The 14,151-nt window shown below is 46.3% G+C and overlaps 1 protein-coding gene across 4 annotated transcripts in view; it reads left to right on the forward strand.

Moving 5' to 3' along the window:
- SHROOM3 (shroom family member 3) overlaps nucleotides 1–14,151 on the forward strand; it is a 200,128-nt gene that overhangs the window by 110,062 nt on the left and 75,915 nt on the right. The window contains exon 1 of one of the 4 annotated variants that reach the window (XM_070756914.1): nucleotides 11,655–11,806. The exons of the other annotated variants lie outside the window; for them this stretch is intronic. The gene's annotated coding sequence lies outside the window, so the exon portion shown is untranslated. Of the gene's footprint in view, nucleotides 1–11,654; nucleotides 11,807–14,151 lie in introns of those variants that run through there. 4 annotated transcript variants of the gene reach the window in all.

Here is a 14,151-nt window from a genome sequence, read left to right on the forward strand (position 1 = left end):
TGGGTCCTATTTTGTGAGTGACATAGGGGAAGGTTTGGTAGGGAAGGTTTGCCTATTTGCCGATGACTCTAAAGTGTGCAATAGGGTTGATATACCTGGAGATGTCTGTAATATAGCAAATGATTTAGCTTTAATAAATCAGTGGTCAAAGCAATGGAAACTACAGTTTAATGTTTCCAAATGTAAAATAATGCACTTGGGGGAAAAGGAATCCTCAATCTGAGTATTGTATTGGCAGTTCAGAAGATACGAATTTAGGGGTAGTGATTTCTGACAGTCTCAAAATGGGTGAACAGTGCGGTCAAACAGTAGGGAAAGCAAGTAGAGTGCTTGGTTGCACAGCTAGAGGTATAACAAGAGGGATATTGTGATCCCATGGAGGGGAGCCTCAGGGGAATCCCAGCAGCACAAAAACGGGCGCTTCGGCTGGCAAAAGGGGTGAGTTTTGGGCTTGCACGCATTAATCACTTTTCCATTGATTCCTATGGGAAACATTGTTTCGTCTTACAAACTTTTCACCTTACAAACCTCGTCCCGGAACCAATTAAGTTTGTAAGACAAGGTATCACTGTACTTTTCTTTCCTGTCGAATCTATACTAATCTCCCTTCCTTTTCCTGATCAAGGGGGCAATTTAATTCCCCCGGCCCTCCTATTAAAAAGAAAAATCTCAGGATCTTGAATTATAATAAATGGTTTCACCATACGGTTAGGATCTGGTTTGCCTATTTGCCGATGACTCTAAAGTATGCAATAGGGTTGATATTCCTGGAGGCGTCTGTAATATGGTAAATGGTTTAGCTTTACTAGATAAATGGTCAAAGCAATGGAAACTGCAGTTTAATGTTTCCAAATGTAAAATAATGCACTTGGGGAAAAAGAACCCTCAATCTGAGTATTGTATTGGCAGTTCTGTGTTAGCAAAAACTTCAGAAGAAAAGGATTTAGGGGTAGGGATTTCTGACAGTCTCAAAATGGGGTGAACAGTGCAGTCAGGCGGTAGGGAAAGCAAGTAGGATGCTTGGCTGCATAGCTAGAAGTATAACAAGCAGGAAGAGGGAGATTATGATCCCGCTATATAGAGTGCTGGTGAGACCACATTTGGAATACTGTGTTCAGTTCTGGAGACCTCACCTACAAAAAGATATTGACAAAATTGAACGGGTCCAAAGACGGGCTACAAGAATGGTGGAAGGTCTTAAGCACAAAACGTATCAGGAAAGACTTCATGAACTCAATCTGTATAGTCTGGAGGACAGAAGGAAAAGGGGGGACATGATCGAAACATTTAAATATGTTAAAGGGCTAAATAAGGTCCAGGAGGGAAGTGTTTTTAATAGGAAAGTGAACACAAGAACAAGGGGACACAATCTGAAGTTAGTTGGGGAAAAGATCAAAAGCAACATGAGAAAATATTATTTTACTGAAAGAGTAGTAGATCCTTGGAACAAACTTCCAGCAGACGTGGTAGATAAATCCACAAGAACTGAATTTAAACATGCCTGGGATAAACATATATCCATCCTAAGATAAAATACAGAAAATAGTATAAGGGCAGACTAGATGGACCATGAGGTCTTTTTCTGCCGTCAGACTTCTATGTTTCTATGTTTCTATGTTTCTATGTTTCTATGTTTCTATGTTTCTATGTTTCTATGTTTCTATGTTTCTATGTTTCTATGTTTCTATGTTTCTATGTTTCTATGTTTCTATGTTTCTATGTTTCTATGTTTCTATCTCAAGTAGGAGGAGAACTAAGATACTATTAGTCCAGTGTCTGGTACTTTGGGAGCCAGACTCTTGCAGGGAAATTTAGAAAATTGAAGCTGATCGATTGATTGAGGGGGGAAAAAAAATATCAACGCGGCCCCCGTCATAAATTAAACCCTGTCGCGGCAAATGGAAACAACCATTTGAAGCATTCAAACGGAGGGTGAACTTTGCGACCTCGGGAGTTGTACTAGCTTTGTGTCTGATCAGGACCCCAAGGACCGTGTCACAACATTTACTTGTATCCCCCATTAGTCAACACAAAGGAAACCCCTGTAAATTGAGTCCGGAGTAGTGAGGAGGGTTCACCTCCTTGCTGCATTTACTCATGTCTTACTCATTTTTTACTCATTTATTCATGAATATGGGAGGAGATGGGTGATAGGAATGACAAGAAGACTAATAGTGATGCAGCCTTAGTGAATTGTTTGGCAGCAGTGAGGGAATCATCACATTGAGGTTCCACTACTGTAACGCTCTCGACATGGGGCTACCTTTGAAAAGTGTTTGGAAACTTCAGATCGTGCAAAATGCAGCTGCGAGAGCAAGAGTTGGCCTTCTCCGGGTCCCGTCAACTAAACAATGTCGGTTGGCGGGCCCCAGGGGAAGAGCCTTCTCTGTGGCGGCCCCGACTCTCTGGAACCAACTCCCCCCGAGATTAGAACTGCCCCTACTCTCCTTGCCTTTCGTAAGCTCCTCAAAACCCACCTTTGTCGTCAGGCATGGGGGAACTGAGACATCTCCCCCGGGCATATTCCATTTATGCATGGTATGTTTGTATGTATGTTTGCTTAGTAAATGGGTTTTTTAAAATATTTTAAACTATAATTTAGATTTGTCATGAATTGTTTTATTCTGTTGTGAGCCGCCCCGAGTCTGCGGAGAGGGGCGGCATACAAATCTAAATAATAAATAAAATAAATAAATAAAATCATGGGCTTCCCTAGGTATGCCCATGTTACACCAACACTCCGCAGTCTGCATTGGTTGCTGATCAATTTCTGGTCACAATTCGAAGTGTTGGTCACGACCTATAAAGCCCTTCATGGCATCGGACCAGAATATCTCCGGGACCGCCTTCTGCAGCATGAATCCCAGCGACCGGTTAGGTCCCACAGAGTTGGCCTTCTCCGGGTCCCGTCGACTAAGCAATGTCGTTTGGTGGGACCCAGGAGAAGAGCCTTCTCTGTGGCGGCCCCGACCCTCTGGAACCAGCTCCCCCCAGATATCAGAGTTGCCCCCACCCTCCTTGCCTTTTGCAAGCTCCTTAAAACCCACTTCTGTCGTCAGGCATGGGGGAATTGAAATTTTCCCTTCCCCCAAGGCTTATAGAATTTATACATGGTATGTTTGTATGTATGAGTGGTTTTTTAAATTTGGGTTTTTAGATTTTTTTAAATATTAGATTTGTTTGCATTGTCTTTTTATATTGTTGTTAGCCGCCCCGAGTCTTCGCAGAGGGGTGGCATACAAATCTAATAAATAAATAAAAATAAATAAATTATTTGTTTAGCAGAGTGATGGCGTTTGGGGAAAAAACTGTCCTTGTGTCTAGTTGTTCTGGTGTACAGTGCCCTATAGCATCATTTTAAGGGTAGGAATTGAGACAATTTATGTCCAGGATGTGGGGAATCATTAAATACTTTCACGGTCCTCTTTTTGGCTCATGTACAAGGGTCGCCCAGAAAGTAATGCACCACATTTTTTTCCTTCAACAATTATTTATTGAACACAATGAAACTTACACACAAGGAAGAATGATGCTTCTTCTATGCTCCCTATTTTTCCACGTAATCTCTGTCCCGTTCTATGGTCTTCCTCCAGCGAGACACAAGGGCGTCTATGCCCTGTTGGTTAAAGACCTTGGTATACTAATAACAAAAGATTTAAGTGCCAAAGCCCACTGCAACAATATAGCCAAGAAGGCTTCAAGAGTTGTAAACCTAATCCTATGTAGCTTCTGCTCTGGCAATCTCACACTACTTACCAGAGCTTACAAAACTTTTACCAGACCCATCCTCGAATACAGCTCATCCATTTGGAACCCATATCACATCTCAGACATTAACACCCTTGAAAATGTCCAAAGATACTTCACCAGAAGAGCCTTTCACTCCTCCACTCGAAACAGAATACCCTACGAGACTGGACTTTCAATCCTGGGCCTAGAAAGACTAGAACTAAGATGCTTTAAACAAGATCTAAGTATTGCCCACAAGATCATATGCTGCAACGTCCTGCCTGTCGGCGACTACTTCAGCTTCAACCACAACAACACAAGAGCACACAACAGATTTAAACTTAATATTAACCGCTCCAAACTTGACTGTAAAAAATATGGCTTCAGTAACCGAGTTGTCGAAGCGTGGAACTCGTTACCGGACTCCATAGTGTCATCCCCAAACCCCCAACACTTTACCCTTAGATTATCTACGGTTGACCTACCCATATTCCTAAGAAGTCGGTAAGGGGCGAGTACAAGTGCACTAGAGTGCCTTCCATCCCCTGTCCTATTGCTCTTCTATATCTCCTATACCTTTCTTCTATTTCTATATCTCTTTTTCTATTCTTTCATTGATATGTTTTATTCCTATATCTTCTCTTCTATTCTTTCATAGATCTATTTTACTATGAGTATCTCCTCTATAACCTTCATCATGTATTTTACTATGTGTATATAGCTATATACCCACTAAAACCCTCATTGTGTATTGGACAAAATAAATAAATAAAAATAAATAATTGGTACCACTCCTTGTTCTGGTCACGAAGCCATTTCTGCAATGTGTAAATCACCGAACCATCTTCTAATGGCCTCATCCTCTGTGCCCAGCGACTAACCATACGTCGGTCGACTTCAGAGTCTCCATAAACTATACACAAACGTTTGTGAATGTTCCCAACAGTTTCTTTCTCTACAGTTAGAAATTCAATGACGACATGCTGCTTGTAACGTACATCACTTACAGGCGCCATTTCGAAACACTGCTGCAGCTACGCTATCTGTCTGAAGAAACGCAAAACTTACACACACACTCCTGACAATTCAAATAATGTGTATCTAAAGTTTCGCATTCATATCATTACTGTAGCCTGGGGGGGGGGGTGTTAATTGGTGCATTACTTTCTGGGCGACCCTCAGAGTAATGCAGTCTTAGTGAATAGTTTGACAGTCATAAGGGAATTATTTGTTTAGCAGAGTGATGGCGTTCGGACAAAATTGTGTCTAGTTGTCTTGGTGTGCAGTGCTCTGTACTGACGTTTTGAGGGTAGGAGTTGAAACAGTTTATGTCCAGGATGTGAGGGGTCCGTAAATATTTTCCTCCGGAACCGCCTGCTACTGCACGAATCCCAGCGACCGATAAGGTCCCACAGAGTTGGCCTTCTCCGGGTCCCATCGACTAAACAATGTCGTTTGGCGGGCCCCAGGGGAAGAGCCTTCTCTGTGGTGGCCCCGGCCCTCTGGAACCAACTCCCCCCGGAGATCAGAACTGCCCCCACCCTCCCTGTCTTTCGTAAACTACTAAAGACTCATTTATGCCGCCAGGCATGGGGGAGTTAAGATATTCCTTCCCCCTAGGCCATTACAAGTTATGCATGGTATGTTTGTGTGTATGTTTGGTTTTATTATAAGGGTTTTTAGTTGTTTTATTAATTGGATTTCTGCATGCTGTTTTTATCATTGTTGTTAGCCGCCCCGAGTCTGCGGAGAGGGGTGGCATACAAATCCAATAAATAAATAAATAAATAAATAAAATTTGTACTGCCCCCTTTTTGACTCCTGCAGTATACCGGTCCTCAATGGAAGGCAGGTTGGCAGCCATTGTTTTTTCTGCAGTTCTGATTATCCTCTGAAGTCTGTGTTGGTTTTGTTGGGTTGCAGACCCGAATGTTGAATGGGTCTTGTTTAACGGGTGGGGATTTAATGTTTTCATCGGTTAACGACCGATTAGGTCCCACAGAGTTGGCCTTCTCCGGGTCCCGTCGACTAAAGAATGTCGTCTGGCGGGTCCCAGGGGAAGAGCCTTCTCTGTGGTGGCCCTGACTCTCTGGAACCAGTTCCCCCCAGAGATTAGAATTGCCCCCACCCTCCTTGCCTTCTGTAAACTCCTTAAAACCCACCTCTGCCATCAGGCATGGGGGAACTGAGATATTCTTTCCCCCTAGGCCTTTACAATTTACGCATGGTATGTTTGTAGCGATGTTTGGTTTTATAATAAGGTTTTTTTTAGTTATTTTAGTATTGGATTGTTACATGCTGTTTTCTATCACTGTTGTTAGCCGCCCTGAGTCTACGGAGAGGGGCGTCATACAAATCCAATAAATAAATAAATAAGATTGATTTTTCTGCAGTTCTGATTATCCTCTGAAGTCTGTGTCGGTTTTGTTGGGCTGCAGACCCGAATGTTGAAGGGGTCTCGTTTAACGGGTGGGGATTTAATGTTTTCATGGGTTAACCAGAAGCCCAAATGTGACCCCCTTCTCCTACTTTTCTTGAATACTGGGAGGAAAAAGTTATTTCAGTCCACTGCTTGTTATCACAAGAAAAACGATTCGAGGGTATAAAGGATCTGGCTTTTGTAATTCTCTCGTTATTAATGGAATTCTGGAGCATAAGAGAACCGGGAAGAGAGTCGTTTTCCTTTTTAGTGCAACATAACCTTTTATGAACGATGCTAGCTTTTTATTTTCAATCATCGATGTTGTATTTGACCTGCTGTGTTTTATTCGGCGGTGGCTGGAATGAAAAGGAGACATAAAAGATTTCCATTCTCCCGTTTCCATCCTGCAGAGTAAAATCGTTCATTTCAAATCTTAACATTTCGCACATCATAAAATAAAATCTAGTTTTTCTATCCCTCGGAAAGGACCGGTGAATTTTTCCTCTTGCAAAATTTGGACCACTTCTGGTCCATCAGAACAAAATGGTTGCTCATTTGCAAGGAAGCAAAATTGTTCTGTCGGGCTCTCTGGTAGACTCTTCCCAAAAATTCACAGGTACAAATTTCAGACACACACACGTTTGAAAATTCAAAACAATGTTCTTTATAATGAAAATTCCCTTAACCTAAGCCCTCTTTTGGTGTAGCAAAGAGCACTCGTCTCCAAACAAACTGGTAATTTGTACAAGTCCCTTATCAGTTCTGTGATACTTAGCTTGCAGCTGTGAGGCAATTCACAGTCCTTCTTCTTTCACAAAGTGAAACACACTTTGCTCTGGGTTAGTTTCAAAGCGGGGAAAAATCAGCACACAAAGATCAAAGTCAACAAAGCAGTCACGAAACACAATGGTCAGATAATCCTCCACAATGGCCAAACCCACAGGCTGCTCTTTATAGCAGCCTCATTAATTACCACAGCCCCACCCAACCACAGGTGGCCTCATTTTCTTTGATAATAATCTCTCAGTTGTTGTTGCCTATGCATCGCTCTCAGCATGCGTGGCTGTATTATTAACTCTTGTTCTGAATCCAAGGAGGAGCTAGATAATTGATCTCCTTCTGAGCTGTCTGCCACACTCTCCTCCTCCCTGTCACTCATGTCTTCTTGGTCAGAGGAGCCTTCATCAGCAGATTCCACCGGGGGGGGGGGGGTGTCAAACCAGGCCTGCAGTATGTGGATGTCTCCCCTACATCCACAGTCTTTGGGGCAGGAGCTGGGCCAGAGCTAACCGCAACACTGGTGAATTTTTCCTCTTGCAAAATTTGGACCACTTTTGGTCCATCAGAACAAAACGGTGGCTCATTTGCAAGGAAGCAAAATAATCCGGGATATTATAAATATTTTTATAGAGTTAGGTTTGTTGTGCTGTTGTAGTAAGTACCATAATAATGTACTGTACAAGTATTTTAGGGCAATTTACTGGTCCCCATCATGTGTCCCACTGTGGGGTTCCTCTTTTTTGCTGTGAAAATGCCCTTCCTAGGTTGCAGTGCATGGAAGTGGGTTCGAACCATCCCTTTTTAAGCCTTTGAGAGACCTAGAGGCCCAAGGTGAGCTGTGCGAATCAGCCTCAGAGGTGGAACTCAAGTGCCCCACCTCACCAGGTGGTCAAGGTTATCCTGGATGGCGTTTGTGCAACTGCCCAGAAACTATTTGTGTAAGGGATACACATAACCACCTACAAATGCTTGTGCCAGGGATGATTATGATAATTATCAATACAACACAGCACATGAGATCGCTATGCTGGATTTCGTATTTCATCACCAGTCGGGCGCTTCCCAAGCACCTAGGACTGTGTGATGTAGTAGCGAATTATATGTGTCGATCCCAGTAAAGTGGCCTTTTGCAATTGACAGGTGGAGACTTTGTCCATCATCATCATCATTATTATTATTATTATTATTATTATTATTATTATTATTATATTTTTATTTTATTATTATTATCATCATCATCATCACTACTACTAGTACTACTACTACTACTAGTAGTAGTAGTAGTAGTAGTGTTTATTTATTTATTCATTCATTCATTCATCCCATTCATTCATTCATTTATTCATTTATTTATTAGATTTGTATGCCGCCCCTCTCCGTAGACTCAGGGCGACTCACAGCAATAATAAAGACAATGTAAAAACAAATCTAATAATTTAAAAAACGCTAAAAACCCCATTATTAAAAGCAAACATACACACAAACATACCATGTATAAACTGTATAGGCCCAGGGGAGATGTCTCAGTTCCCCCATGCCTGATGGCAGAGGTGGGTTTTAAGAAGTTTACGAAAGGCAAGGAGGGTGGGGGCAGCTCTAATCTCCGGGGGGAGCTAGTTCCAGAGGGTCAGGGCCGCCACAGAGAAGGCTCTTCCCCTGGGTCCCTACTACTACTACTATTACTATTGGACTTATGTGCCGCCCTTCTCTGAAGAGTCTGCCGCAAACGCTTGCGCCAGAAATACACACAACAATCACCTACAAATTTTCTCAAGGGCTTCCCAATGGTTCAAGGATGCACTGCACCTACCCCAACACACACACACACACACACACAGAGTCAGCAGATCTGCAGCTACAACCCTTGCTTGTGTAAGGGATCCTGGCGACTGTGCAGAAGCCGCTTGTGCAAGGTTGATGCACACAACCACCTACTGCCAAAACCGCTTGTTGTTGTTGTTGTTGTTATTATTATTATAATATTATTATTATTATTATTATTATTATTATTATTATTATTATTATTATTTATTAGATTTGTATGCCACCCCTCTCCGTAGACTCGGGGCGGCTCACAACAATAACAAGAACAATGTAAGAACAAATCTAATAATTTAAAAAAATGCTAAAAACCCCATTATTACAAGCAAGCATACAAACAAACATACCATGTATAAACTGTATAGGCCCGGGGGAGATGTCTCAGTTCCCCCATGCCTGACGGCAGAGGTGGGTCTTAAGAGCTTTACGAAAGGCAAGGAGGGTGGGGGCAGTTCTAATCTCCGGGGGGAGCTGGTTCCAAAGGGTCGGGGCCACCACAGAGAAGGCTCTTCTCCTGGGACCCGCCAAACGACACTGTTTAGTCGACGGGACCCAGAGAAGGCCAACTCTGTGGGACCTAACCGGTTGCTGGGATTCGTGCGGCAGAAGGCGGTCCTGGAGGTATTCTGGTCCGATGCCATGAAGGGCTTTATAGGTCATGACCAACACTTTGAATTGTGCCAGGGATGCTCACAACCACCCAGAAAATTCTTGTGTGCTCACAGCCCCTGGGCAGGCAAAGCATGTGCCTATTCTCAAGGGCTTCCCAGGGGTTCAAGGATGCACTGTGCCCCCAACACACATACACACACAAACAGAGAGAGAGAGAGAGAGAGAGAGAGAGAGAGAGAGAGAGAGAGAGAGAGAAAGTCAGCAGATTTGCCACTAGAAACCCTGCTTGTGCCAGGAATGCTGGCGACTGTCCAGAAACCACTCGTGCAAGGTGGATGCTTGTGCCAGGGATGCTCACAACCACCTACAAATGTTTGTGTGTGTGCTAAAGGGATACCCAGAAATCTGGCGCTACGAGCCTTGCTTGTGCCAGGGATGCTGGCGACTGTCCAGAAACCACTGGTGCAAGGTGGATGCTTGTGCCAGGGATGCTCACAACCACCCAGAAACTGCCTGTGTCGGGGATGCTCACAACCACCCACAAACGTTTGTGTGTGTGCTAAAGGGATGCCGGTAACCACACGCCGGCAAGCCTTTTTCTCAAGGGCTTCCCAAGGGTCCAAGGATGCCCTGTGCCCTCCAACACACACACACACAAAACACACAATACACACACACACAGAGAAAGTCAGCAGATTTGCCACTAGGAACCTTGTTTGTGCCAGGGATGCTGGCGACTGTCCAGAAACCGCAGGTGCAAGGAATGCTCACAACCACCCAGAAACTGCCTGTGTCGGGGATGCTCACAACCACCCACAAACGTTTGTGTGCGCTACGAATGCTGGTAACTAGATGCCAGCTAGCACAAAGCATGCACCTTTTTCTCAAGGGCTTCCCAAGAGTTCAAGGATGCCCTGTGCCCTCCAACACACACACAATACACACAATACACACATAGATCTGGTGCTAGGAGCCTTGCTTGGGCCAGGGATGCTGGCGACTCTCCAGAAACCGCTAGTGCAAGGTGGATGCGTGTGCCAGGAATGCTCACAACCACCCAGAAACTGCCTGTGTCGGGGATGCTCACAACCACCCACAAACGCTTGTGTGCTAAAGGGATGCCGGTAACCATATGCCGGCAAGTGTAAAGCAGGCGCCTTTTTCTCAAGGGCTTCCCAAGGGTTCAAGGATGCCCTGTGCCCTCCAGCACACACACAATACACACATACCCAGAGATCTGGGGCTAGGAGCCTTGCTTGTGCCAGGGATGCTGGCGACTGTCCAGAAACCGCTGGTGCAAGGTGGATGCACACAGCAACCTATAAACGTTTGTGTGTGTGCTAAAAGGGATGCCGGTAACCACACGCCGGCGAGCGCAAAGCAGGCGCCTTTTTCTCAAGGGCTTCCCAAGGGTTCAAGAATGCCCTGTGCCCTCCAACACACACACAATACACACAATACACACATAGATTTGGCGCTATGAGCCTTGCTTGTGCCAGGGATGCTCACAACCACCCAGAAACTGCCTGTGTTGGGGATGCTCACAACCACCTATAAACGTTTGTGTGTGCTACAGATGCCGGTAACTACATGCCGGCTAGCGCAAAACATGTGCCTTTTACTCAAGGGCTTCCCACGGGTTCAAGGATGCCCTGTGCCCCCCAACACACAAACAATACACACATACCCAGAGATCTGGGGCTAGGAGCCTTGCTTGTGCCAGGGATGCTGGTGCAAGGTGGATGCACATAGCAACCTACTGCCAAAACCGCTTGTGCCAGGGATGCTCACAACCACCCAGAAACTGCCTGTGTCGGGGATGCTCCCAGCCACCCACAAATGTTTCTGTGTGTGCTAAAGGGATGCCGGTAACCACACACCGGCAAGCGCAAAGCAGGCGCCTTTTTCTCAAGGGCTTCCCAAGGGTCCAAGGATGCCCTGCACCACACACGCACACAACACACAAGCGAGACACACGGGGAGTCAGCAGATGTGCCGCTCCAGCCCTCCCCCTCCCACCATTCTCTCCCCCCCCCCGGGCGGGCTTCCACAAGCCTGCGCAACCACAACCCAACGCGGAAGGCGCGCCGCCTCCTCCGCCTCCGCCTCCGCCTCCTCCCGCCGCTGCCCGGCGCTGCAAAGTTGGCTGGGGCGCGCTGGCCATTGAGATGCAAATCCCGGCGGCCGGAGCCAATCCGCCTCCCGGCCGCCCGAGGCGGGATTACCTGGCCGGAGGGAGGCCCGCCCGCTTGCCCGCCGCTTCCCGCCGGCTCCCGCCCGGCCGCGCCGCTTCTCCGCGCCGGCTGCCCAGGCGGCTTCCCCGGGAGCATCGCGGGGGCAGCCCAGACGCCGCCGGCCTGGCGCCGGGCGGGATACGGGGCGAGTGGTGAACTTGGGCTGCGGCGGAGGAGGAGAGGAGGCGGTCGGCGGGAGCTCCGGACGGTGAGTCGGCGTCGGCCCCGGTTGCACCGGGCTCTGCCTTTTGCCCGGGAGGAGAACGGAGGACGGGGAAGCGGCGCGCCCGCCTGGGCTTCTCTCCGCCGACGCCTCCTCCTCCTCTGCGCTGCACTCCCGGCTTCAACTTTGCGGCCTCTCTTCCTCCTCCTCTCTTTCCCTCTCCTTCCTTCCTTCCTTCCTTCCTTCTCTCCCTTACCCGCCTCTCTCCCTTCCCTTTCTTCTTTCCTTTCTTCCTTCCCTCCCTCCCACTCTCCTCCCTCTTTTCCCTTTTTCTTCCTTCTTTCTTTCTTTCCTTCCTCACCCTCCCTTTTCTCCTTCCTTCCTTTTTTCCTTCTTTCTTCTTCCTTCCTTCCCTTCTTCTCCTTCCAGCCATCCTTCCTTCCTTCCTCTCTCTCTTCCTTCCCTTTCTCCTTCCTTCCTTCCTTCCTCCCTCCCCTCCCTCCTTCCTTTTTCCTCCTTCCTTCCCCTTCCCTTTTTCCTTCCTTCTCTCCCTCCTTTCTTCCTTCCTCCCTTCCTTCCCTCCCTTTTCTTCTTTCTTCCTTCTTTTTCCCTTCTTCCACTTCCTTTTTCCTTCCTTCCTCCCCTCCCTTTTCTCCTTCCTTCTTTTCCCCTTCTTTCCCTCCCCTTTCTCCTTCCTTCCTCCCTCCCTCCCCTCCCTTTCCTCCTAGCTTCCTTCTTTTCCCCTTCTTTCCTTTCCCTTTCTCCTTCCTCCCTTCTTTTCTCCTTCTTTCCCTCCCCTTTCTCCTTCCTTCCTTCCCTTTCCTCCTAGCTTCCTTCTTTTTCCTTTCTTTCCCTTCCCCTCCTTCCTTCCTTCCTTCCTTCCTTCCTCCTGCAGCCTTTCCCCTCTGCTCAGCCCGACCTTGTCCAGCCCCCCCAACCTGCCCCCCCAATGGCAGCGGGTGTGGGGGGAAGGGAGGCTGGCAGGCTTTTCCGCAGGACCTTTTCGACCCCCCCCCTCTCTGCTCCCTGAGTCCAAGGCTGCCCTTTCAGCCCTGGGTCTGGGGTCTCTGCAGTGGTGCCCCCCAGATCGTTGGCTCCGTTGCAGCAAGACTGGCTGGACTCTGAAGTAGGAGAGCGGCCAGGGAAAAAAACAGGAGGCTGCCAGCACCTCCCCCCCCCTTAATTGATCTTATTTTTAAAAGCATTTGCATTAGTTGGAAAAGAAGCCATCAAAACCCTTTGGATATTTTTTTCAGGCTCTCTCTCTCTATCCCTCGCTCTCCCTCGCTCTCTTTCTCTCTATCCCCCCCCCTCTCTCTCTCTCTCTCTCTTTCTCTCCCTCCCTTTCTCTTTCTCTTTCTCTTTCTCTCTCTCTCCCTTTCTCTTTCTCTCTCCCTTTCTCCCTCCCCCTTCTCTCTCTCTCCCTCTCTCTCTTTCTCTTTCTTTCCCTCTCTCTCCCCCCTCTCTCTCCTTCTCTTTCTCCCTCCCCCTCTCTCCCTCTCTATCTCTCTCTCCCTCCCTCTCTTTCTCTTTCTCCCTCCTCCCTCTCTCTTCCTCCCTCCCTCTCTTTCTCTCTCTCTCTTTCTCCCTCCCCCTCTCTCTCCCTCTCTCTATTTCTTTATTTCTCTCTCTCCCTCCCTGCCTCTCTCTCTCTCTCATTACTTCCAGTAAAGAAAAAAAATCCCATCAAATCTTACCCTCTGGAAGGCAATTTTTTCCTTCCCTGTTTTTCCATCTACACTCAAATCCTGCCATTAAAAAAAGGGAGCTCGTAAAAAAAAAAGTGGAGCCTTTTGGTGCCTGCAAAATGTTTCTTTTCCATCCATCAGGGGATCTTGAGTGGAGGGGTGGGAAGACAAGCAAATTGTCCCCCATCCTAAAAATGTTGACCAGCTGTCTTTTATTTTGCTTGCTGGCTTGTTTTAAGCTTTTAAAACTGGGTCTGTTTCACAAGAGGAGGGTGGAATTCAGTATGTTCTCCATGTATCGCTGGCTTGTCCAAATGTGACTATTATTTATTTTAATAGGTATTTAATATGTATTTTAATAGGTATCTCCCTTCCTTTTCATTATCAGCAAAAATATGTTAGGTAGGTAGGTAGGTAGGTAGGTAGGTAGATAGATAGATAGATAGATAGATAGATAGATAGATAGATAGATAGATAGATGATAGATAGATTTTCCGTTGAAAATCTATACTAGGTTCCCTTCCTTTGCATTTATCAGCAAAAATAAGTATATGTGTATATATATATATAGAGGGAGGGAGAGAGTTTGTTTCAAAATTTATATAGTTAAGGAAAAAAGTCTCTCTTTTTTAAAAAAGTGAGAATGGGTGACAGGCATTGCCAAATGCATCTCTGAAATATATATATACATATGTATGTATT

Source organism: Erythrolamprus reginae, chromosome 7, assembly GCF_031021105.1.
Source record: "Erythrolamprus reginae isolate rEryReg1 chromosome 7, rEryReg1.hap1, whole genome shotgun sequence".
Taxonomy (NCBI): Eukaryota; Metazoa; Chordata; class Lepidosauria; order Squamata; family Dipsadidae; genus Erythrolamprus; species Erythrolamprus reginae.